The following is a 24,021-nucleotide window of genomic DNA, read 5'->3' as shown; positions in this document are numbered from 1 at the left end:
GCAAGCACTTTTGACTCTGGCTTCCGTTTTGATCCCGACCTGTTTCCTGTATTGATCCCCGATCCAAGCTCTGTTCTCCTGTCCCGGCAACCTGTATCCTGATTCTGTTTCCTTTTTCGCTCCCCGATTCAAGCTCCTTTTTCTGTCCCGGCTACCTGTATCCTGATCTTGTTTCCTGTATCGAACCCCGATCCAAGCTTTGTTCTCCTGTCCCACCTACCCGTATCCTGATCCCGTTTCCTGTATCGATCCCCAATTCAAGCTCTGTTCTCCTGTCCCGACTACCCGTATCCTGATTCTGTTTCCTGTCTCGATCCCCGATCCAAGCTTTATTCTCCTGTCCTGGTTACCCGCATCCTGATTCTGTTTCCTGTATCGATCCCCGATCCAAGCTCCGTTCTCCTGTCTCGGCTACCCGTATCCTGATTCTGTTTCCTGTATCGTTCCCCGAACCAAGCTCCGTTCTCTTGTCCCAGCTACCTGTATCCTGCCCAATTCGGATTCCTGTTTCGATCCCCGATTCAAGCTCTGTTGTCCTGTCCTGGCTACCCGTATCCTGCCTGATTCTGTTTCCTGTATCGATCCCCGATCCAAGCTCCGTTCTCCTGTCTCGGCTACCCGTATCCTGATTCTGTTTCCTGTATCGTTCCCCGAACCAAGCTCCGTTCTCTTGTCCCAGCTACCTGTATCCTGCCCAATTCGGATTCCTGTTTCGATCCCCGATTCAAGCTCTGTTGTCCTGTCCTGGCTACCCGTATCCTGCCTGATTCTGTTTCCTGTATCGATCCCCGATTCAAGCTCCGTTCTCCTGTCCCGGCTACCCGTATCCTGATTCTGTTTCCTGTATCGATCCCCGATCCAAGCTTTGTTCTCCTGACCCGGCTACCCGTACCTGCCCGTATCTGATTCCTGTATCAATCCCCGATCCCTGACTTCCCGCTCGTCCGGCTACCCGACTTGTTCCGATCTCCCACCATGCTTCGTTTGCAAGGGCTTCCCGCTTCTCCTGCCCAGCGAGCACCAGATTGCTATCTTTTTCCTCTCGCCCTGACTTCCCCGATCCCTTAACAAAGCATTGTGTGAAACGTTACGCATTTGGGTCCCCTGCTTGTACCGGTTGTGAAACTTTGTATGCAATGACATAGCACTTAGCATTCCAGGGTAAACATGTAATAAAGACTTATCCTGTATTACTTGCCTTGTGCCTATAACAGAGAGTACACGGTTACCAAATCTCGGAAAATATATGACAGGACGCCATGCCACAATCTTGTTATTAATGGAGGAAAGCGGATTGTTTGGATATTGTATCCCCGTGATAATTAAATCCAAATGTTTGGAAAGGAAAGCTTATCCAGAACACGACCGCCGGTCGCATTATAGATAAATTGATTCCACGCGTGTAAATAAATACACAGATAAGAAGTCTCGCGCACGACCGAAAGCAAACACTTGCAGTGTTTTTCAGACTTATCTTGTTTTAAGTGGAGAGGGCGAGCACGGCCCCCTCCGGTGGCTCGGAGTTGCCACAACTTGAGGGTGGGCGGATCGATCCAAATATTGATATTAATGATACTAAGTGAGTATTTGTACAGGATCGATACTATTGTCTTAAGACCAATATTCTCTTTCCCATTTTAAGTAGAACTATAATAATGCTGGGCAGCACGGCGGGGCAGTGGTTAGCGCTTGTGCGGCACAGTTCATGTCATGCGAACCTGTCGTGGGTTCAAATCCAGCTCCAGACTTCCTGTGCGGAGTTTGTATGTTCTCCCCGTGCTTGCGTGGGTTTCCTCCGGGCACTCCGGTTTCCTCCCACGTTCCAAAAACATGCATTTTAGGTTAATTGGCCGGTCCAAATTGTCCCTAGGTGTGAATGAGCGAATGAGTTGTCTGTCCCTGTGTGCCCTGTGATTGGTAGGCAACCAGTTCAGGGTGTCCCCTGTCCACTGCCCGAAGATAGCTGGGATGGGCTCCAGCACCCCCGCGACCCTAATGAGGATAAGCGGTACGGCTAATGAGATGAGATGAGATAATAATGCTGCCTGTGTGTCGGATGATTATACATACATTGTGATATTCAAATGTATCCAATTTTTCTTTCCCTTCTTGGTTTATTTTTCAAAATATTGCGCAATGAAAGGTACCGTATTTTCCGGACTCTAAGGCACACCTGATTATAAGACGCACAGTGTCGTGAAAAAAGTATTGGTCCGCTTCTTGAATTCTATTTTTGCACATTTTCACTTATCATTAAACCAATTTTAATATCACTCAGGGACAACCCAAGGAAATAGAAAATGCACTTTTTAAATATTGATTTCATTTTTTAGGCATATAAAAATAAAAACCTATCCAGCCCTATATGAAAAGGTAATTGCCCCCTTGTCAATTCCACAGGCCATACCTAAAATTTAATCAAAATATTACTGTATTTTCCGCTCTATAAGGCGCACCGGGTTATAGGGCGCACCCCCCAAAAATGGTTTTTGGTCCTATATTTTCCATACATAAGGCGCACCGGATTATAAGGCGCTACAACGGGAACGTCGACAAAACAGTCAGATAGTTCAGTCAAACTTATTACCCCCTTAACATTCGCAAAGCTTGCAAAGAAGCAAATACGTGTCGTAGACACGTGCGGATGCGGTGTCCGTACGATGTCACCAAACAAACATTTCTTAGTTTCCATTTTATATTTTGCTGGCAACTGTGTGGACAGCAAAGTAAGAATTTTATTGTGCAGTGAAACGGGGTTCTTTACTGTGCATATGACAATAAACACTTTGAATTGAATTTAGTTTCAAAATAGACTCATCACAGAAACATCAAGATGGTTGTAAAACAAGATACCGGGAAAATGCCTGTATAAAGCCGCATAGCTCACCTAAGTTCTCTTGCAGCCATCACGTTCAATAATGATACGTAACCATGGTCTTCTTACAACCGTGAGTGTAGAAAATCCAGGAGAGTAAAATATTTACAAATACAGAATAGTAAAACATGTTTTCTCTATGCCGTAGTGCAACACGACGTGTGATTCACATTCATCTTTTTCGGCCAATTGCAGGCTTTGTTTCGCCCCTTTAGCCTATGCGAGCATGTAAATGATAAAAAGGATCCGCCCCCTTTACCTCCGAATAATTTTAGCCAATAGTGACTGATTCGAATGATGATTGACATACGTCAGGAAATGAAACGCCGGTATATAAATCCCAGCATACACCGCGGACGACTTTGCCTCCGGGGGAAAATCTAGTCGGCGGCTGCTTGCCTTCGTTGCAAGACTATGCGACTTAATATTGATCCATATATAAGGCGCACTGTATTATAAGGCGCATGGTCAGCTTTTGAAAAAAATAAAGGCTTTTAGGTGCGCCTTATAGTGCGGAAAATACGGCACTTAAATTACATCTGTTAGCCAAGGTGAAGTCGGCTACAGAACCTCAAGAACACAATTGACAGAGGTTAATACAAATAAATTCCAGATCGAAGTAGCAAAAAAATGATTGAAATCTGCCAGAAAAGGTCACAAAGCCATTTCCAAGGATGTAGTGCTTCAGTGAACCACTGTCAGAGCCATTATGCACAAATAGAGAAAACAGGGAACAGTGCCAAACCTTCCCAGAAGTGGTCTATCAACTGAAATTTCTCCAAGAGTACAACAAATCAGGGGGTTACAAAAGATGCTCTAAAACATCTGAGAAACTGCAGGCCTTGATGGCCTCAGTTAAGGTCCTATGAAAAACACAGAGGCCAAAAATGGTATCCGTGGAAGAGGTCCCAGGCGAAAATCAGTCCTATTACAAAAGCAAAAAAAGTCGTCTCAATTTTGCCAAAATGCATCTTCATTATCCTCAAGACTTTTGGAGAAACATTTTGTAGACTTAAAGTAAAAATTTGAACTTTTGGAAGGGGTACAGACTGTTATATAAGGCCTAGAAAGGGCACAGCATTTAACAAATAGAACATGATGCCAATAGTAAAGCATGTTGGTGGCAGTATGATGGTCTGGGGCTGCTTTGATGCCTCGGGACCAGGACAACTTGCTGTGGTTGAAGGATAATGATTTTTGGCATTTACAAGAAGATCCTGAAGGACAGAAATGCCATGCTGAATTAGAACAAAAAAAATGCTCGACCTGGACATGACACGCAAAACTGTCATGAGCTCTCTCTCTATGGTAACCAGCACCAATCACCTCCCTGCTCTGTCACTGCACCCTGATCTGTTCCACCTGTTTGATCTCGTTTACCACCAGCTGTTCTGAACTCCCTGCCAATCAAGCTATTCATTTAAAACCCTGCCTTACAGCCTACCTTTGTCAGTTCGTCTACAAAGCCTACACCCGGAACCTGTTTGTCTGCGCTCATCAACCTTGTTGCTCGGTTTCCTCTTCGTTTCATCTTTCAAGCCATCTTCCTTAAAGGTAGTCACACATCTCCATTTCAAGATTTCTCTTCACTCCAAGACCCTCTTTCCCGTTTGCCCCATTCCTAAATAAACTTTCTTAACGTGAGGCAATTGTGGTCCTCATCTGTTTGATCCGTGACACAAAACATTTTAATTCAGAGTGGATTGAAAGACCAATAAGACTTTTGGCTCTAGCACATCAAAAATATCCAAAAGAAAACCAATATGAAAAATCCAATTAATGCTGAATCAAAGGTTATATTGATAATGGGCTACAGATCACAAAAAACGGGGGTGTCACGAACCAGGACAGGAAACAGGAATGAGATCACGTAACGTTACTCACAATTCATTGGGAAGAGGAGGGATGCGTGCACACTCGATCCGGGGATCAATCGTCGCGGAAGTAGATCGAGATCAGAACTAAGGAGTGGTCAAAATCAAACAGATCAGGCCGAAAACAAAACAGGATCAAAACACAGGCAAATTCGCAGGACTTGGCATATCACACGGAGTCTAGCAGGAGTTTTGCAGACGCTCTGACACCAGGCAACTCGCAAGACCGCGTTTAAGTAGTCCGGCAGCATTCTGTCAGCGCGTTTCAGCTGGTGTCAGTGGGCGGGGCCAATTGGGCGCCGTGGCAACCATGACAGGGGGCCGGACCGTAAATGGCCTTTGCGCTTTGGTTTATGATCTAAATGTTACACTAACTGTATTTTTGAACTAACGTTATTTTTCAATCACATTCATCAGTATGCCATTCATCGAATTTCGATCCCCCCTCTGCTTCTTGCTCGTACGATTCCGTGCTCGTATAAACCGAATTTACCTTTCAAAGCGTTTCTGCTTTTCATTTTCGATACGCGGTGATGTCCCGTCCAGGTTTTCACTTTTAACCTGCCTTTTTGATTGAGCTCGCTGGCAAACGTACCCAAAGTGGTACCAAATTGGAAGCACGTGTCGTCCGCTTGTTTTATTAAAAGTTTTTGGAGGGCCTGGCACTCCTACAAGTGTAATACTCCGTCCTGCATTCGCATTTCAGTCCCGCCGCCGCCAACCGATCTCGTGAGGGTCGGATGCCGGAGTTCACCGCCATGAAAAGAAACGATACGATCATCTGATCTTGATCTAGCGCTGCGTAATCCCTTTTGACGGAATCAGGTAAACGAGTATCGAATTTAGCATCTGGACACGAAGGTGGACAGTACAGCGCTTTGCGTCATTGCATACCTCGCGGTGAGTCATAGGCCGGGTAGGCCAAAGAGGAGGAGCGAGGAACCAGGGGTGACCTAATGATGCAGTCATTTACCGGCGAGCAAGTCACGTCTAAAAATAACAGTGGCTTCAGACTGAAATAGCAGCTCTATTTCTGTTTGCTGTTTCTGTTGGAAGCCACTGGTGCACTCTCTCCAGGGCTTGGGGGTGAGGCGGGGGCAGAATGCTTGCAATGGGGAGAGAATGTCTTGTTTTTCATCCCCCTCTCTTAGACGAAGGAGGGACTAGAAAGGGAACATTTTCCATACGTCGCTTCAAAACATGTAACGTTGTACCATCTAGTCAGGAATGAGTTTTGGAGTACGTTTTCTCTACCTGGCCCCTTTCAGGACTCATTGAAGTTGTTTGCACAGCTGTGTGCTGGCATAAGTGAGACAACAACCCTGGATGTCGGTTTAAATTGTCCTGGGCAGTGAGTTTGAGGTGTTAAACTTCACCCTTTGCCCAAACCCAACCAACACACCAGCAGCAGTTACCTGTTGCAGGCAATGTTCCCTCTAATTTTCTTCGGGTCTGAGCGTTCACACAAAGTCGGTGAGCAATGCTTGAAACAACAGTGAGCAACCATAATCCCAAGTGTGGCAAGATAATTCATTATCAAACATGTCCAAAACTTGACATCAAGTTACATTTTGCTGAGTTTCCGGTAATGCAAAATGATTTTTCTCTTTTGAATGAATTGACGAATGTACTATTGCAAAGGTTGTACGGCCTACAAACGTCGTTTGTTCTTACAATTCTTTCACAAGATATCCATTTCTTTTTATTTCCTGATATATTTTGTCGCATAATATCAACATTTTTGGGGGCTTATTTAGTCGGTTGTAAGATACACAACTGTACTTAAACACATTTTTTAGTGGAAGTACAATGTTGGCAACACGATTCACTTGATATAATTGGAAATCATTTGAATGCAACACAAACTTTTTATTCTTTTTTCGGTGTTTTTTTTCAACTTTTTTTTTTAAATTCCTTTAAAAAAAAAAAATCTTATTGTGTTTATTTTTTCCGAACTGTTACTTTTTTCTTTTTGTTCTCTATTTACTTTTTTCCTAAATTTCTTTCTCTTCTTTTTTTCTGGCTTTTTCCTAAATTTTTCCTTCTTTTTTTTCTCTTCCTTTTGTTTCTTTTTTTCTCAGCTTTTCACTACTTTTTCATTTTAGTATTTTTTTCTTTTTTGTTCTATTCCACCCTTCCTTTAAGTCATTTTGTGCATAATTTTACTTAATATTTGGTCATGTTGGGATTAAAGAAGCAAAAACAACCTGAAGAGCCGTTTAGGACCCTTTTTTGTGAGCCGAGCCGAAGAAGCCGGTTCTCGACATACTCTACTAACTTCACTCAACTTCGTTCGACTGCAAAATACCGCATTTAGGACACAACGTCAGGGAAACCCGTGCATTTTTACCTTCATGCACTGTAACTTTGACTTAAGTCGCTTCTTAATAAGTAATTTTGAGCCCTCATTTTTGTGCGCTGGCTAGATTTTCTTGTGCGCCGAGAATGTGCGAGATTTAACAAAGAATAAAACATTTGGTAGTCGGTAGTTTGACAAGACCGAGCATTTTGGAGGTTTTATCCCACATAATGACGAGAACAACACAAACCCATGACATTAATAGCATACCATTTGAAAGTCGAGAGTTGGACAAGAACAAGCTTTTTGAAGGTCGCAAAAAAGCCCAAGAATAAGACAAGCGAATGAAAGAATGGTTGAGATCATTAAAATATAAACAAGCTTTCAGAGGATGCAGGGACAAAACCAAGAATTTTGCAAGTACAGACAGAAAAATAATGATAGTTTGATCACATTACCCCGATTTTAGCTAACCTGCATCGGTTCCCTGTTAGCTTAAGATGAGATTTTAAGGTTCTGTTGGTAGTATACAAAATCATGCAAGGTTTTGGTCTCTCATATCTTTCAGATTTAATGTCCACCTATATTCCGGTCGGGAGCCTTCGCTCTGAAAGTGCTGGTCTACTAGTGATCCCAAGAGCCAAGAAGAGCCAAGAAGACTTTTGAAAATAAAAACCAAGACTACAGTGGTATCCCGGTCCACAACTGCTTCAATGCTCAACCAAATCGGTGTTCGACCAAAATATTTACGCAAAAAAAGTTTTGATGCTCGACACGGAATTCGTTTCCATACCCCAAAAATAATCGAGTCAAAATAGCCGAAATTAGTCGAATCGAATGAGATTTGGCGTGTAACGAGTGGAGCCGAGATGCACTCGGCGGTGCGAGTTAGCCTAGCTCTAGCACCAGTTCTATAAGGACCGTCCATGAGTGAAGGGGTACGTCATTTTCAAAGTAATATTTTTTCTGGTTTGTGCTTTTGCGTTCCTTTTGAACTTAGGTACAAAGAACAACAGCAATAGAGGGAAGGATAAGAGGACAAATGTCATCTACCTACCTACCTACCTATCTACTTACCTACATATCTGTCTGTCTGTCTGTCTGTCTGTCTGTCTGTCTGTCTGTCTGTCTGTCTGTCTGTCTGTCTGTCTGTCTGTCTGTCTGTCTGTCTGTCTGTCTGTCTGTCTGTCTGCCTGCCTGCCTGCCTGCCTGCCTCCTTGCCTGCCTGCCTGCCTACCTACCTACCTACCTACCCACCTACCCACCTACCTACCTACCTACCCACCTACCTACCTACCTACACACCCACCTACCTACCTACCTACCTACCTACCTACCTACCTACCTACCTACCTACCTACCCACCTACCTACCTACCTACCTACCTACCCACCTACCTACCCACCTACCTACCCACCTACCTACCCACCCTGGTCATATCCCTCAAGAGGGTGACCCTCTCAGCAAGACAAACACATAACAAAGAAAATAATAAAAGGGAAAAAGTAGTAAAAAACACACACAAAATTTTTTTGCGAGCATGGCCAACCCAAACAAGTTAAGCACCTCGGCACCCAAGTTCATGCTTTCGTCCCCCCAGATGAAACGGGACACAAGAAAGCGGCCATGTCACTCGGGTCAGGGTGACACAACATACTCTTCTGTTCAACAGCAGGGCCCGACAGCTTTCACTGGTTTACCCCTGCCGCATCATACAGGTGCCCTGCCCATCCCTTAGAACACGTCGAAACATCCCACTATCCTTTCACAACACCTCTCCACTCATTCCGATCACCAACAAGAGCTCTAGCCTACATTATATGTAGACCTCCTTCCTGCAGTGCACTCATAACACCATCCATCCACGTCAATCGCGGCTTTCCTCTCTGTCATTTTTGAAGAAATTGCTTTGAATGATTCATGTGATACATTACAGCACTTCATTTTTGGAAAATAGATAGGGGTCTTGAGAAAATTGCCAGTGAAATGAAATGAAATAAAATGATCTGCATTTATATAGCGCTTTTTAAGTCAATGACTTCCCAAAGCGCTTTACAATGTGCTCCACATTTCCCAATAGCGGCCTTGCAGCCATGTAAGGCGCTAACGTGCTTATTGGGGGTATTAGGGGTTCAGTGTCTTACCCAAGGACACTTCGACATGTAACACGGCGGAGCCGGGATTCGAACTGGGATTCCTTGATCCCAAGACGAGCTCTCTACCTCCTGAGCTAATGCCGCCCCAGTGGCCTTCAAGTTGTAGATGGGTTAGCAAAAGGAGTTCCGTGCACCTGTTTTATAACAAATAGGAGTCTACCAGTGGCTTCTAAATTGTGTCTTTTAATATGAGACAAATTATTTTGGCTTGGGAAATGTATTGTCTTGACTATGAAGTTACTTGCCCCTTAAAACAACTTGAAAACGTAACTGGTTTTGGGTACACTATAGAAATCTCATCATCTCATTTCATCAGCTGCACCGCTTATCCTCAGTAGGGTCGCGGGGGTGCTGGAGCCAATCCCGGCAATCATCGGGCAGTGGGCAGGGGACACCCTGGACTGGTTGCCAGCCAACTCACTCGCTCAGTCACACCTAGGGACAATTTGGACCGGCCAATTCACCTGAAATGCATGTTTTTGGAATGTGGGAGGAAACCGGAGTGCCCGGAAGAAACCCACGCAACCACGGGGAGAACATACAAACTCCGCACAGGAAGTCCGGTAGCTGGATTTGAACCCACGCAAGAGGTTCCCATGACTTGAACTGTGCCGCACACGCGCTAACCACTGCGCCGCCGTGCTGCCCCACTATAGAAATATAAACGTATAAAGATATAAGAAGAGTAGAATATAACATAAGAGCTGCACGGCGGCGCAGTGGTTAGCGCTTGTGCGGCACAGTTCATGTCATGGGAACCTCCTGCGTCGGTTCAAATCCAGCTCCAGACTTCCTGTGCGGAGTTTGTATGTTTTCCCCGTGCTTGCGTGGGTTTCCTCCGGCACTCCGGTTTCCTCCCACATTCCAAAAACATGCATTTCAGGTGAATTGGCCGGTCCAAATTGTCCCTAGGTGTGAATGAGCGAGTGAGTTGTCTGTCCCCGTGTGTCCTGCGATTGGCTGGCAACCAGTTCGGGGTGTCCCCTGCCCACTGCCCGCAGATGGCTGGGATGGGCTCCAGCCCCCCCGCGACCCTAATGAGGATAAGCGGTACGGCTAATGAGATGAGATGAGATGAGAATATAACATAGTATAAAAGGCACACTAAGAACAAAATTTCCCCCACAACAGCAGTCTTCAAAACCAACGTCAAATACCCGTCAACGCGGTTCGACCATCCCGAAATTGAGTTTGTTTGAATCCGAGGCTTCGTTTATTTTCTTACTCGTCTCAAATAAACCTCGAACGTCTAGCGTGCCTGTCGACAGACTCTCTGTGCTATGCGCACCTTTGACCGTACTGCATACGCTCTTTTTCGAGCACACGTTTGCAGCAATTTCTCCGCATCTCAATTCCCGTCAATCTCGTGCTGAATTTATTTCTTCAGACGCTATTAATGAATCGCTCACGTTGGAACCCGAAGCTTCTTTTGCACTCGTAACATCATCCGAACGAGGTCTATACCACCTTGTGATTATTTAGTCTCGATTCTGAGAAATATTGATACCAAAGCTGGTCGGGACGGTTCGGGTCGGGGTTTGTCCGGGGGTAAACGATAACCCGACTGAGAATTCAGGAATGTCAGATTGATTTGAAAATTTGGAAAAAGCTGTTTAGGTGTGCCAAAACCGCCACCCTCTAATTACGTTGCAGTGAAGTTCACACATTGGAAACAGCAATCTGGATCAGACCCTTAAAAACATCCCCCCAAAAAACAAAACTGCTCGTATTTCTCTGGAGCACGGTCCATTAGGTGATGTCACTGCTAATGCTAACTGACTCAGGTCCAACGGGGCGAGGGATGAAAGCACCGACGGTGGACCAGGTATAACCACGTCATCGGGCCTGGGTCGGCACTCTGTCGATTGAAAACAGATTCGACCTGGCGAGCTTGGTTGTTTGAAGACCATTAAGGATCTCTAGAGTCACCTGCTAGGAAGTGGTCATTATTTCAGTCATCCGTAAAATCGTCGCCTCGAGATGTTCCGGCCCGTCTAGCAAGCTTGTAACCACTGGTCAACTTCCAAGCAGTTGTTTCTAATTAGCCGACGCTCCCGGGATGTAAACCACCACCTTCTTCTGTTGATCCAGAATCCTGAGGATCACAACGCTAAACATCTACGGCAGGGGTGTCAAACTCATTTTAAGTCGGGGGCCACAATATAGAACATACATTCTCTCAGGGGCCGGACTAGTAGTTTAGAGAGAAAGAGAGAAGAGCAAAGTGAGAGAGAGAGAGAGAGAGAGAGGGAGAGAGAGAGAGAGGGTGAAAATCAAAACAGAGAGAGAGGGAGAGAGCGCAAAGTGAGAGCGAGAGAGAGCAAAGCAAGAACGAGAAAGAGAGGGAGAAAAAAGCAAGAGAGAGAAAAGTGAAGGAGAGAGAGAGAGATAAATATATAGAGAGAGAGAGGAGAGCAAGAGAGAGTAAAGCGAGAGAGAGAGAAAACGAGAGCGAAAAAGAGAGGGAAAGAAAAGCAAGAGAGAGAAAAGTGAAGGAGAGAGAGAGAGAGAGGAAAGCAAGAGAGAGTAAAACGAGAGAGGGAGATAGGAATGAGAGCGAGAGAAAAAAACAAGAGCGAGAGAAAGAGAAAGCAAAAAGCGAGCGAGAGAGAAAGACCGAGAGAAAGTGCAAAGTGAGAGAGAGAGAGAAGGTGAGAGAGAGTGAAAAGTGAGAGAGAGAGAGAGAGAGAGAGAGAGAGAGAGAGAGAGAGGGTGAAAATCAAAACAGAGAGAGAGGGAGAGAGCGCAAAGTGAGAGCGAGAGAGAGCAAAGCAAGAACGAGAAAGAGAGGGAGAGAAAAGCAAGAGAGAGAAAAGTGAAGGAGAGAGAGAGAGATAAATATAGAGCGAGAGAGAGGAGAGCAAGAGAGAGTAAAGCGAGAGAGAGAGAAAACGAGAGCGAAAAAGAGAGGGAAAGAAAAGCAAGAGAGAGAAAAGTGAAGGAGAGAGAGAGAGAGAGGAAAGCAAGAGAGAGTAAAACGAGAGAGGGAGATAGGAATGAGAGCGAGAGAAAAAAACAAGAGCGAGAGAAAGAGAAAGCAAAAAGCGAGCGAGAGAGAAAGACCGAGAGAAAGTGCAAAGTGAGAGAGAGAGAGAAGGTGAGAGAGAGTGAAAAGTGAGAGAGAGAGAGAGAGAGAGAGAGAGAGAGAGAGAGAGAGAGAGAGAGAGAGAGAGAGAGAGAGAGAGAGAGAGAGAGAGAGGAATACAAGTACAGCATTTGTGACAGGGACCTGGCTTTGGCAACATCAAGTGGATATATTTCAACCCCCAGCTTGTTTTTCTCTTGCGCTTCCCTCACCGTTGTCTCGCGGGCCGGATTCAATCCCTTAGCGGGCCTGATCCGGCCCGCGGGCCGCCTGTTTGACACCACTGATCTACGGTGTCATCTTAATCGACAATCAGCAGCCATTCGTAAGGTTAGCTCCGCCTCTCTCGTTCTGTTTCCCTTACTGTTTTCGCTGGTTGGCTGACCTAAAAACCAGTAAGCGGCGTCTTTGATGACATTTTTATTCGTAGTCTTGGAAATGTCTCAAGCTTTTGATGCTGAAAGGGAAAACATTTCAGCAATGTAACTATGACTTCACAGTTCATACCAAATGATAATTCAGAGGAACGTTTGGTCAACACAATGCTTCCAGTAATAACAACGCAGAACACTTCCAAACAGACCATAAAAACACATGGCTAGTGTGTCGTTTTGATATACATTTAGTTTTCATTTTAAAATATTTAATTCAGTGGAACCTCGCTAGTTCGCGGTTCCACTTTTGCGGGTACAGAGCTTCGCGGGTCTAAATAATATACCTTACCTTCTCAATAAAAGCATTTATTGACTTGACGCCATTGAGCGCGAGCTTATGTCAACTGAGGACACGGTGTGGACACTCTTAATGTGAAGGGGAGGGGGAGGCCCTGACACAATGCTTAGTCATTGCTGCTTTGCTCACCCCCCTCCTTCAACTCCTCCCGCCTCACCCCCTTCTTATGTGGCGCTCAGTTTATCAAGGAGGGAACTCGGTGACGTGACGTAAGTATATTCTCTTCTGTCACATTTCATCTCAAGTTTGACTTTATTATACCAAAAGCGAGTGGTTGTCTGTACTACCTAAACACGGCTAATTGTGTGTGGTTTCGTGTGTTTGTTGTAAAAGCCGTTCGATGCCGCTAGCTAACGTATGTTGTTATTGGCAGAAGGTAGCTCTTTCTCTTTCATTAAGATGAACACAGACCATTTTTTTAACTGTTGTTTCCCAAAACGCTTCACAAACACTCATCAAATATCTGATTTTCACTGTTTTTATTTTCAATATGTAACCGGTAGTGTTAACAAGCCAAATAAACTGTGATTGCTGCATGTGGTTGAGAGTGGTTAATACAATCATACTGAATGGTTCGTAATGGTTTCGCTGCAGTCCTATTCCGTGTACATACAACATATTTTAGTTTTTTTTTTTTTTGGTTATAACATGAATTTCACTCTCTCTCTCTCTCTACCCGTATTCTATATGGTGTACTGTATACAGGGGGGTATACTGTATACCTGTATACGTTTTTTTAAGCATTTTTGAAGGGGCGCCGCTACTTTGCGGATTTTCAGTTTTCGCGGGTGGTCTTGGTCCCCATTAACCGCAAAAACCAAGGGATAACTGTGTCATGGACCAGAACAAGCACTCGGATCCAATAGCGTCAGTTAAAGGATTTATTTGGACAAGGTTCGGTGGAGCAGGCTTGGGACGTCGGCTCTTGGAAGCAGAAAGCCTCTTTGGACGATATGGCAACTCCGTGGTGAAAACGCGTGACGAGTAACGTAGCAGGTAAGTCGGTGGCCGGGACGGAAGAGTAGATCGTAAACTTAAATGTTGGAGGCTCACTCAGGGAAACGAGGAGTACACTCGAACGTCCATCTCTGGACGCTGACAGCTTATGTAGAAAGCTTCCACCAATCAGGAAATCGCGTTCCAGCACACCAGCTGATTACCTCAGGTGGCTCCAGTTAGGTAATCACGACAGAACCCCCCCCTCAAGGGACGGCTCCAGAAGTCCCCCAGGGAAAAAAAAATAATCCAAACACGTCACATGGAAACACCGGTAATCCAAGGAACAAAAGTCACAGGCCAGTTACGAATAATCCCCCAAAACCCAAAATACATCACCAATAATCCAAAATGGAGGGCCCAGAGGTCGTCCGATGAACCCCAGAAGGTCACCATCACACCAGCGATCCCCGGGGACTGATAATAAATCCGTTTGCAGTGCACAAAACAAACAAAAAAAATCCACAGGTAAACTGAGAACAAACAGCACAGTACCTCAGAATTCTTCCGAGTGAATAGACACCCCTTCGTGAGCATCTGAAGGGGCGGTAGCGGGTGGGTCCGCCGGTGGAAGGGTAGCAGCACCGGACTTACGACGACGACCACGGCGTGGCGCTGGTTGGTCAGGATGCAGTCGATGGAATTCTGCCACAAGAGATCGGTCCAGGATCTGCCTGCTGGGAATCCATGATCTCTCCTCCGGACCATATCCCTCCCAATCGACCAAGTACTGGAAGCCCCGACCCCTGCATCGGGAGCGGAGCAGGCGGCGCACTGTATAGATAGGCTCCCCGTCCAAGGAGCGTGGAGCCGGGGGAGGAGGTGGAATGGGTGCCAACGGGCTCTGGCAGACGGGTTTGATTCGGGAGACATGAAACGTGGGGTGCACTCTCATAGATCTTGGTAGACGGAGACGGACTGCTGAGGAGTTGATAATTCTTACTATAGGAAACGGACCAAGATACCGAGGAGCCAGTTTCCTCGACTCAGCCTTCAGTGGAAGATCAGCTGATGCAAGCCACACCTTCTGGCCCACCTGGTAATTCGGAGCAGGACTCCTCCGTCGATTAGCCCCGACGGAATGAGCCTTGCTTGCCCGAAGGAGTGTGGCCCGAGCACGAGCCCAAGTTCGCCGACAACGGCGTGCGTTCGCCGTAGCTGACGGGCAGTTTACTTCCTCTTCTTGACTAGGGAACATAGGGGGTTGGTACCCATATACGCACTGGAAGGGGGACATTCCAGTGGAGGAGCTAACCAAGGAATTGTGAGCATACTCCACCCATGCCAATTGCCGAGCCCAAGACAACGGTTCACTAGAGACCATACAGCGAAGTGCCGTTTCCAAATCTTGGTTCACTCGCTCAGACTGACCATTGGATTGAGGGTGGAACCCCGATGAGAGGCTGACTGAGGCACCCAACAGACGACAGAACTCCTTCCAAAACGCGGATGAGAATTGGGGACCCCGGTCAGAAACAATGTCCAGAGGGATGCCATGGAGGCGGAACACATGTTGCTGGACTATCAATGCAGTTTCCTTGGCGGAGGGGAGCTTTGGTAGTGCCACGAAATGGACCATCTTACTGAACCGGTCCACGATAGTTAGTACAGTCGTCATCCCCTCGGATACTGGCAACCCCGTCACAAAGTCCAAGGAGATGTGGGACCATGGGCGGCGGGGAACCGGAAGTGGATGTAACAGACCGGCCGGACGTTGGTGGGATGCTTTGTTCTGGGCGCACACTTGACAGGCGGAGACATATTCCCTAACGTCCTTGGCCATGGTAGGCCACCAGAAGCGTCGGGACAAGAAACTGTGAGTCCGAGCCGACCCCGGATGGCAAGAAAAGTGAGAATTGTGCCCCCATTGGAGGACCTCGGACCGTAAGGGTTCGGAGACGAATAGTCGACCCTCGGGACAGGAGCTGGGGCCCGCCTGATCGGGTAACGCCTCTCTGACTCGGGACTCGATATCCCAGGAAACTGCTGCCATACGGGAAGCTGGAAGGACCGTTGCGGGATCCTGAGGTGTTTCATTGGAATTCGGGAATTGCCGGGAGAGCGCGTCGGGCTTCACATTACGAGATCCGGGTCTGTAGGACAGAGTAAAGTTAAAGCGGGTGAAAAACAGGGCCCAACGTGACTGGCGAGGGTTGAGCCGCTTGGCCGATCTAATATATTCTAAGTTCTTGTGGTCAGTCCAAACTATGAACGGCACCGTTACCCCCTCCAACCAATGTCGCCATTCCTCCAGGGCTAGCTTGACGGCCAACAACTCACGATCCCCCACGTCGTAGTTGCGTTCGGCCTGGGACAACCGCCGGGAAAAGAAGGCGCACGGGTGCATCTTCTGGTCCTTGTCAGACCGCTGGGACAGGACAGCACCCACTCCCACATCTGAGGCGTCCACCTCCACCACCAGTTGGCGCGCAGGATCAGGCACCTGGAGTATGGGGGCCGTAGAGAAATGAGTTTTTAGACGGTTGAAAGCTGCATTAGCCTCGGAAGACCACCGAAATGGCTCTTTAGGGCTGGTAAGAAGCGTGAGAGGAGCTGCCACCGAACTGTAGTTCCTGATGAACCTCCGGTAGAAATTGGCAAAACCAAGGAATTGTTGGAGTTTTTTCCGAGACTCAGGGACAGGCCAAGAGGTGACTGCTGATACCTTCGCAGGATCCATCTGAAGGTTCCCCTCCGCCACGATGTAGCCCAGGAACGAGACTGTCTTGGCGTGAAACTCGCACTTCTCTGCTTTAACAAATAAAGAGTTCTCTAGGAGACGACGGAGAACCAGCTGGACATGTTTTCGGTGTTCATCGAGGGACTTTGAGAAAATTAAGATATCGTCCAGATACACAAAAACAAAACGATTAAGCACATCTCGTAAAATGTCATTTATCAAGGATTGGAAAACGGCTGGAGCATTGGTTAATCCGAACGGCATTACCAGGTACTCGTAGTGACCGGTGGGTGTGTTGAATGCTGTCTTCCACTCATCACCCTCCCGGATACGGACTAAGTGGTAGGCGTTGCGCAGATCAAGTTTAGTGAAGATCGTGGCCCCCTGTAGAAGCTCAAATGCAGAGGCAAGCAGAGGCAAGGGATAGCGATTTTTAACCGTGATCTCATTAAGGCCCCGATAATCTATACAGGGCCGGAGTGACCCGTCCTTCTTTCCCACAAAAAAGAACCCCGCCCCTGCAGGAGAAGAGGAGGGTCGAATGATACCAGCCGCCAAGGCATCGGAAATGTACTCCTCCATGGCCTTCCTCTCGGGAATGGACAGGGAGTAGAGGCGGCCCCGAGGAGGAGCGGACCCTGGCAGGAGATCAATCGCGCAGTCATAAGGTCTATGAGGGGGCAAGGAAGAGGCCTTAGCTTTACTGAAGACCTCCCGTAGGTGGTGGTAACAGGCTGGGACCTTGGACAGATTGGGTGGGGCCCTCGTGGAAACAGGATGATTTGGGTAAGGAGCGGCTCGCAGACAGGTTTGGTGACAGTCCATGCCCCATTCAAGTATCGACCCAGTGCGCCAGTCGAAATGGGGGTTGTGTTGCACCAACCAAGGATGACCCAGAACAAGGGGTTGGTTAGGGGAGTGGAGTAAATGAAATCGGATCTTCTCTCTGTGATTTCCAGACAACTGTAGTTCTATGGGTTCAGTTATTTGGGATACGGTGCCTAATAGGTGACCATCCAAAGCCCGAGCTGATACCGGGTTAGGAAGGGTTTTAACAGGTATCCCCATCTTGTGTGCGAGTGACAAATCCAGGATATTTGTTTCGGCGCCAGAATCGATCAGGGCATGGAAGGGCTGAGATGAACCGGAAATAATGAGATTTGCCCGGAGAACAGGTCTATCAGTCTTGGGGGACGATACTAAAGCCGAGCTCAATCGGACGTCCCCTATATCCGACGAGCGTTGGCTTTTAACGGGCAATTGACCACCCTATGTCCCTGGCCGCCGCAGTAAAAACATAACCGTTCGGAACGCCTTCGCTGGCGCTCTTCGACGGAGAGAAAGGTGCGGTCCACCTCCATCATCTCATGAAGTGCGGTTGAAGTGGTTGGGGGGTTCGGTATCTTACTCATGTCTTGACTTTGCCTGGTGATGGATTGGCTGGGATCTTCTCTCTCTCGGCGTCTTGCCTGGACCCTACGGTCGATCCGGGCGGTCAGTTCGATAGCGTTGTCAAGAGTTACCGGAGGAGCGTGGGATACCAATTCGTCTTTGAGATAACCGGACAAGCTATGGAGGTAGGCGTCGACCAGCGCCTCTTCGTTCCAGTGACTCTGGGCTGCTAGAGTGCGGAAGTCAATGGCATAGTCGGCAATGGAGCGTCTCCCCTGGCGGATGTTCAAGATGGAACGAGCAGCATCGACTGATGAGGAACCAGAATCAAATACTTTAATCATTTCCTGGCTTAGCAAACTAAAAGAGGTGCATGCTGTCGCCCCTCGTTCGTATTCTGCCGTTCCCCAAAGGCGGGCTCTGCCAGTCAAATGATTTATTACATAGGCCACCTTCGTCTTTTCGTTCACAAACGCTCGCGGTTGTAGATCAAAAATTAATCGGCAATTTATGAGAAAGGGGCGGATCTGGGCGGGCTCTCCACTGAATCTCTCTGGCGAACCTACTCGTGGTTCAACACTGCCGACCTGATCAGAAAGAGGCGGAACCGGATCTTGTGGTCGTGTTGCCGGGGAAGCTTCGCACTGTTGCTCAAAAAATTGTTGGTGACGTTGTACTTGCCGGACCAGTGTGGATACGTCATGGGCGATCTGTTGTACTGCGCCTTCGGTATGTAGTAGGCGCTGTAGCGCGGATTCCTGCTCGGCATTTCCGCATTTCTCGGAGGTGGGAAAAAATGACGCTGGATCCATTTTTTGGTTCGAGTGTTCTGTCATGGACCAGAACAAGCACTCGGATCCAATAGCGTCAGTTAAAGGATTTATTTGGACAAGGTTCGGTGGAGCAGGCTTGGGACGTCGGCTCTTGGAAGCAGAAAGCCTCTTTGGACGATATGGCAACTCCGTGGTGAAAACGCGTGACGAGTAACGTAGCAGGTAAGTCGGTGGCCGGGACGGAAGAGTAGATCGTAAACTTAAATGTTGGAGGCTCACTCAGGGAAACGAGGAGTACACTCGAACGTCCATCTCTGGACGCTGACAGCTTATGTAGAAAGCTTCCACCAATCAGGAAATCGCGTTCCAGCACACCAGCTGATTACCTCAGGTGGCTCCAGTTAGGTAATCACGACAAACTGTATAGCTTATTTTCCGTTACATGTATTTTGTATTCCTATATCAAAAGGCGACCTTAATAAGTGCAAATTTGGGGTTTATGACATTGGATTTTACCCCTACTGATGAAAATAAATTTCAACAGGGGTCATCAGGAGTTCTGATAAGGCCCTTGAAAGACATAAACCAAAAAAGCTGTTTTTCCAGACAAATGTTACCGTTGTTACTTATTCTCACCACTAGAGGGTGCACGGAGTGAAATTTATACGTAGTTTTATAATTTGGTCGGCATACATGATCCATCCATTTTCTTCAGCTTATCCGGGGTCGAGCCGAGGGGGTAGCAGCCTAAGCAGCAAAACCGGAACCTCTCTATCCCCAACCACTTCACGATTTTATGCCAAAATGTAGCATTTGGGGGATTTTTCTGCAATAGAAAATAAATGAAATCTTCCATATCAATAGCCACTAATGGCAGCCTAGCTAGAACATATTTTTAACCTCAAAAACCGTCTTTAGAAGCCTAGCTAAAATAGATTTTTGATGTATACAGTATAGCTATCTATAGCATCCTGGCTAAAATTGATCTTTGATGTATATAGCTATCTATAGCAGCATAGCTAAAATGGATCTTTCAGGTCTATAGCCGTCAATGGCAGTTTAGACAGAATGGGTTTTTAACCTCTATAGATGTCAACGGCAGCCTCAACTAAAATGGATCTTTGATGTCTCTAGACATCTATAGCTGCCCAACTAAAATTGATCTTTTCATGTCTATAGCTATCAATAGCACAGATCTTTTAGGTCCATAGCCATTAATTGCAGCTTAGATAGAATGGATTTCTAACCTCAATGGCAGTTAAAGGCAGTATCACTAACTACCATCTTTGATATTTATAGCCAACTATAGCATGCTAGCTAAAATGTCATGATTACTGATGTGGGGCACCTGAGTCTGCTCCGTTGGTGCCAACAGCCACGGACGCTGATTGGTTCCTCCCTCTTTTTTAAACCCCCGCCTTCCTGATAACACTCGTCGGATCGTTTGTGAACCTACGCTACACGCTAGGCAAACTTTTGTGACTCCTGACTCTATACTTCCCTGTTGCCGACCTTTTTTCTGGGCCCGTTTATGTTTTTGCTCCTCCGTCCCGGGCATCGACCTGTTTTTCCTCGCTCTCGACATTGCCTGCGCTCGACAGGGAATTGCCACTTCCGCGTTCCCAGCGATCTGCTACCCGTGACCGACGATCCCCGGTCCTTGCCTCCTTCTAAATAAACTGAAATAACGAACGCAATTGGGTCCCGTCTCCGTTCCTGGTACGTGACATAAAATGGATATTTCAAATCTATAGTTGTGAATGGCAGCCGAACCAAACCGGATCTTTTAAGCCTAGAGCTGTCAATGTCACCTAAGTAAACCGGATCTTTGATGTCGATAACCGTCCGTGTCAGAGAATGAGTTAAAGTAGCTAAAACAATTGTATGTTACATGCAGGGTTGGGTAGGGTTACTTTAACTTGATTACTTTCAATTACTTTTGGATTACTCTAATACCAAATATGCTAATAAAAGACAAAAGAAGGGCAGCACGGCAGCGCAGTGGTTAGCGCATGTGCGGCACAGTTCATATCTTGGGAACCTCCTGCGTGGGTTCAAATCCAGCTCCAGACTTCCTATGCGGAGTTTGTATGTTCTCCCCGTGCTTGCGTGGGTTTCCTCCGGGCACTCCGGTTTCCTCCCACATTCCAAAAACATGCATTTCAGGTGAATTTGCCGGTCCAAATTGTCCCTAGGTGTGAATGAGCGAGTGAGTTGTCTGTCCCCGTGTGCCCTGCGATTGGCTGGCAACCAGTTCAGGGTGTCCCCTGCCCACTGCCCGGAGATAGCTGGGATGGGCTCCAGCACCCCCGCGACCCTACTGAGGATAAGCGGTGTAGCTAATGAGATGAGATGAGAAGACAAAAGAAACTAAATATGTATACAATGACTAAATTTTGTGCAGGTTTGGGGAGTAACGGAACACGTGGAACGGCAAAAATGATGTTGGCAAGCTGTTTGGATTTATTTTCATTTTGTTTCTGTAGTATAATAGTTTTGCCCGGAAATCAAAGAGATCAAAGCCAGGAGAGAAATCTTACCACGTGTTGTGAGTCATCATTTTATTCATATTTAGTTTCTTTTGTCTTTCATTAGCATATTTGGTATTGGAGTAATCCAAAAGTAATTGAAAGTAATCCAGTTAAAGTAACCCTACCCAACCCTGGTTACATGATGATTGACTTCAGGAATAAAATAGTTTTGAAACATAAAAAAAATAGGATAAAACTACATAAGTCTGATATTTTCAAGACTTATATGTTAAACAAATACTTAAATTGATCCCTTTTCTATAAGCGCCCCCTGTCCATCATGCTGCTTATTCCACGTACTTTTAACTTCTTTCCAGCAACCTTAACACCTTTTCCCCTTAAATTATGAAAACAAGGCAACCTTTGCATTATAGCCGCAAATTTCTCCTCCGTGTCTCTAATCATCTTCCTAAGTTGCCGTCCAAAGCCGGCGGTTATGAATCTTCCAGTCGGCGCCTTTGAAGTTGGCATCACGACGCATAGCTGAGTGAAATATCTTCATCCTCCTCAACCATACTTTGATCAAGTCCGAAGCAGCCGAGCCGGACCGAAAAAAAAAAACCCCATTGAACTGAAATCGGGCCAGTCGAGCGGAGGACGCGCGAAATATCTGTTAGAAATGACAGAACACAATATTATTTTGCGCTTATTTATGTTTTTTTCTTTGTTATTACAGATTGCTCGGAACTGGAGTTTTGCTTCCAAAGCTGCTGAAAAACGTACAGAGGCGGAGCGGTTCCCGAGAGAGGAGACGTCAGGAGAAAGAAGGGAATCCCGGGCCCCTGAGCAACGCTCCAAAGATGTTGTCCATAACGGCTAGAGAAAAGAACATAGGAAGAGTCACAAAACCTTTTGGGAGATAGATAGATAGATACATAGATACAAATAAATAGATACAGAGAGATGGATAGATAGATAGATAAGATAGATACATAAGATACATAGATACAAATAAATAGATAGATAGATAGATAGATAGATAGATTTTCACAAGCCAGAAACGGAGACAGGACCCAGTAGCGTTTGTTTACTCAGTTTTATTGATAAAGAGAGAGAGCAGTGCTTGCTTCCACGATCCGATGATCGACGGACACGGGTAGCAGGTGGCAGGAACGCAAAAGTGGCACTTTTGTGTCGAGCGAGGATACTTGTAGGCAGCAGGGATACTGGTCGCTAGCCGGGACGGGAGAGCAAGGGCGGTATCGAGTCCAGAAAAGAGGTCGGCAACAGGAATCAGGCAGGAAACAGGTCGATGTTCGAGATGGAAGAGCAGGGCAGAAACGGGTCCAGAAACAGGTCAGCAACAGGTATCAGGCAGGAGAAAACAGGGCAGGAAAATGTCGGAAGGTGTCAGGGACCAGAACAGACTCTCGGATCCAATAGCGTTAGTTTCAGAGTTTTTATTTGAAAGAGTTGTTGGAGCTGGCTTGGGACGTCGGCACTCGTTGGTCGTCAGCCTCTTCGGGCGGAATGGCAGCTCCGTGACGGATAGACGAAAGGTGCAGCTTAGCGGGTAAGTCGATGGCCGGGAAGGGAGAGTAGGACGCAAAACGTGGAACAGAAACAGGTCAAAAACGGGAGGCAGGCATGAATCAGGCAAGAGAAGTCGTGGGTACCTTGTAGTCTGGAGAAACACTCAAGAATACGAAGAGTACACTCGAACGTCCATCTCTGGACGCAGACCGCATAAGTGGAGAATGTCAGCCAATCAGGAAGTGCTCTCCAGCGTGCCAAACGATTGCCCCAGGTGACTTCACTTAGGCAATCACGACGGGAAGGTACGAAGTTAGCCTAGCTTGGAGCACAGGTTCGCAAATGATCTGACAGCTTCCTCTTGGAAACCAGAGGTTTAAAAAGAGTCTTTGAACCAATCAGCACTCAGGGCTGTTGGAGCCAATTGGGCAGTCACAGGTGCCCTGAATTAGCAATCATGACATGGATAGATAGATAGATAGATAGATAGATAGATAGATAGATAGATACCGGCTCAATTAGCTTACATTTGTTGATTGTAAAAAGGTTAAAATGATTTTGTGTTCAATTTATTTTTTGTTTATCTGTTAATTTTTCAATTTATTTTTCATGCGTTTTCCAGTTAATGTGTTTTACTTAACAACGTTTATTTTTGTATTACGTTCATTTGTTTTCTGCACTAAATAGTCCATTTTTCATGGAACATTAGATCATGTGTCTTCCTGAGATTCTGAGTTTCTTGAAATTGACATTAAAGTTGCGTACTATAAAAAAAGTTTAAATGAGTTACACAACACAGCGACATCTTGTGGTATAGTGAAAAAAAGCTACTATGATTTAGTAGTATAGTAGATGTTTTATATAAAAAAAAATCAATTCATTTGGTGTATAATGTTACATATTATTGTGACATGTCCAGCATGGTGCCGTGGCGACCGGCTGGCCCCGCCCCCTTGGCACCGGCTGTAGCAGATTTTCTAATTTGCGTGTGTGCTTCTTAAGGGCGGGTTTTGGGGATTGCCGGTTGCGGGTTCATTGAATTACTTTGCATTATTCTGTTCTGTTTGATTTGAGGAAACCTGTACTTGCCCGTTCTGAGTAAAAGCCTGTTTGGTGAGTATTCCTAGTCTGAGTTCCTGTTTGCCTGTAAGCCTG

At 46.4% G+C, this 24,021-nt stretch overlaps 1 long non-coding RNA gene across 2 annotated transcripts in view; it reads left to right on the top strand.

Annotated features, from left to right (window-relative positions):
* Window positions 1-22,269, top strand: part of LOC148347545 (uncharacterized) — an 87,051-nt gene extending 64,782 nt beyond the window's left edge. For both annotated transcript variants that reach the window (XR_015847980.1, XR_015847979.1), the window contains exon 3: window positions 22,070-22,269. This is a non-coding gene — a long non-coding RNA (uncharacterized LOC148347545). The remainder of the gene's footprint in view (window positions 1-22,069) is intronic.
* Window positions 22,270-24,021: the final 1,752 nt, after the last annotated feature.

Source organism: Urocampus carinirostris, chromosome 19 (genome assembly GCF_059441175.1).
Source record: "Urocampus carinirostris isolate Australia breed hairy pipefish chromosome 19, RoL_Ucar_1.0, whole genome shotgun sequence".
NCBI classification, from domain to species: domain Eukaryota; kingdom Metazoa; phylum Chordata; class Actinopteri; order Syngnathiformes; family Syngnathidae; genus Urocampus; species Urocampus carinirostris.
This window is presented reverse-complemented; position numbering and strand designations above follow the sequence as displayed.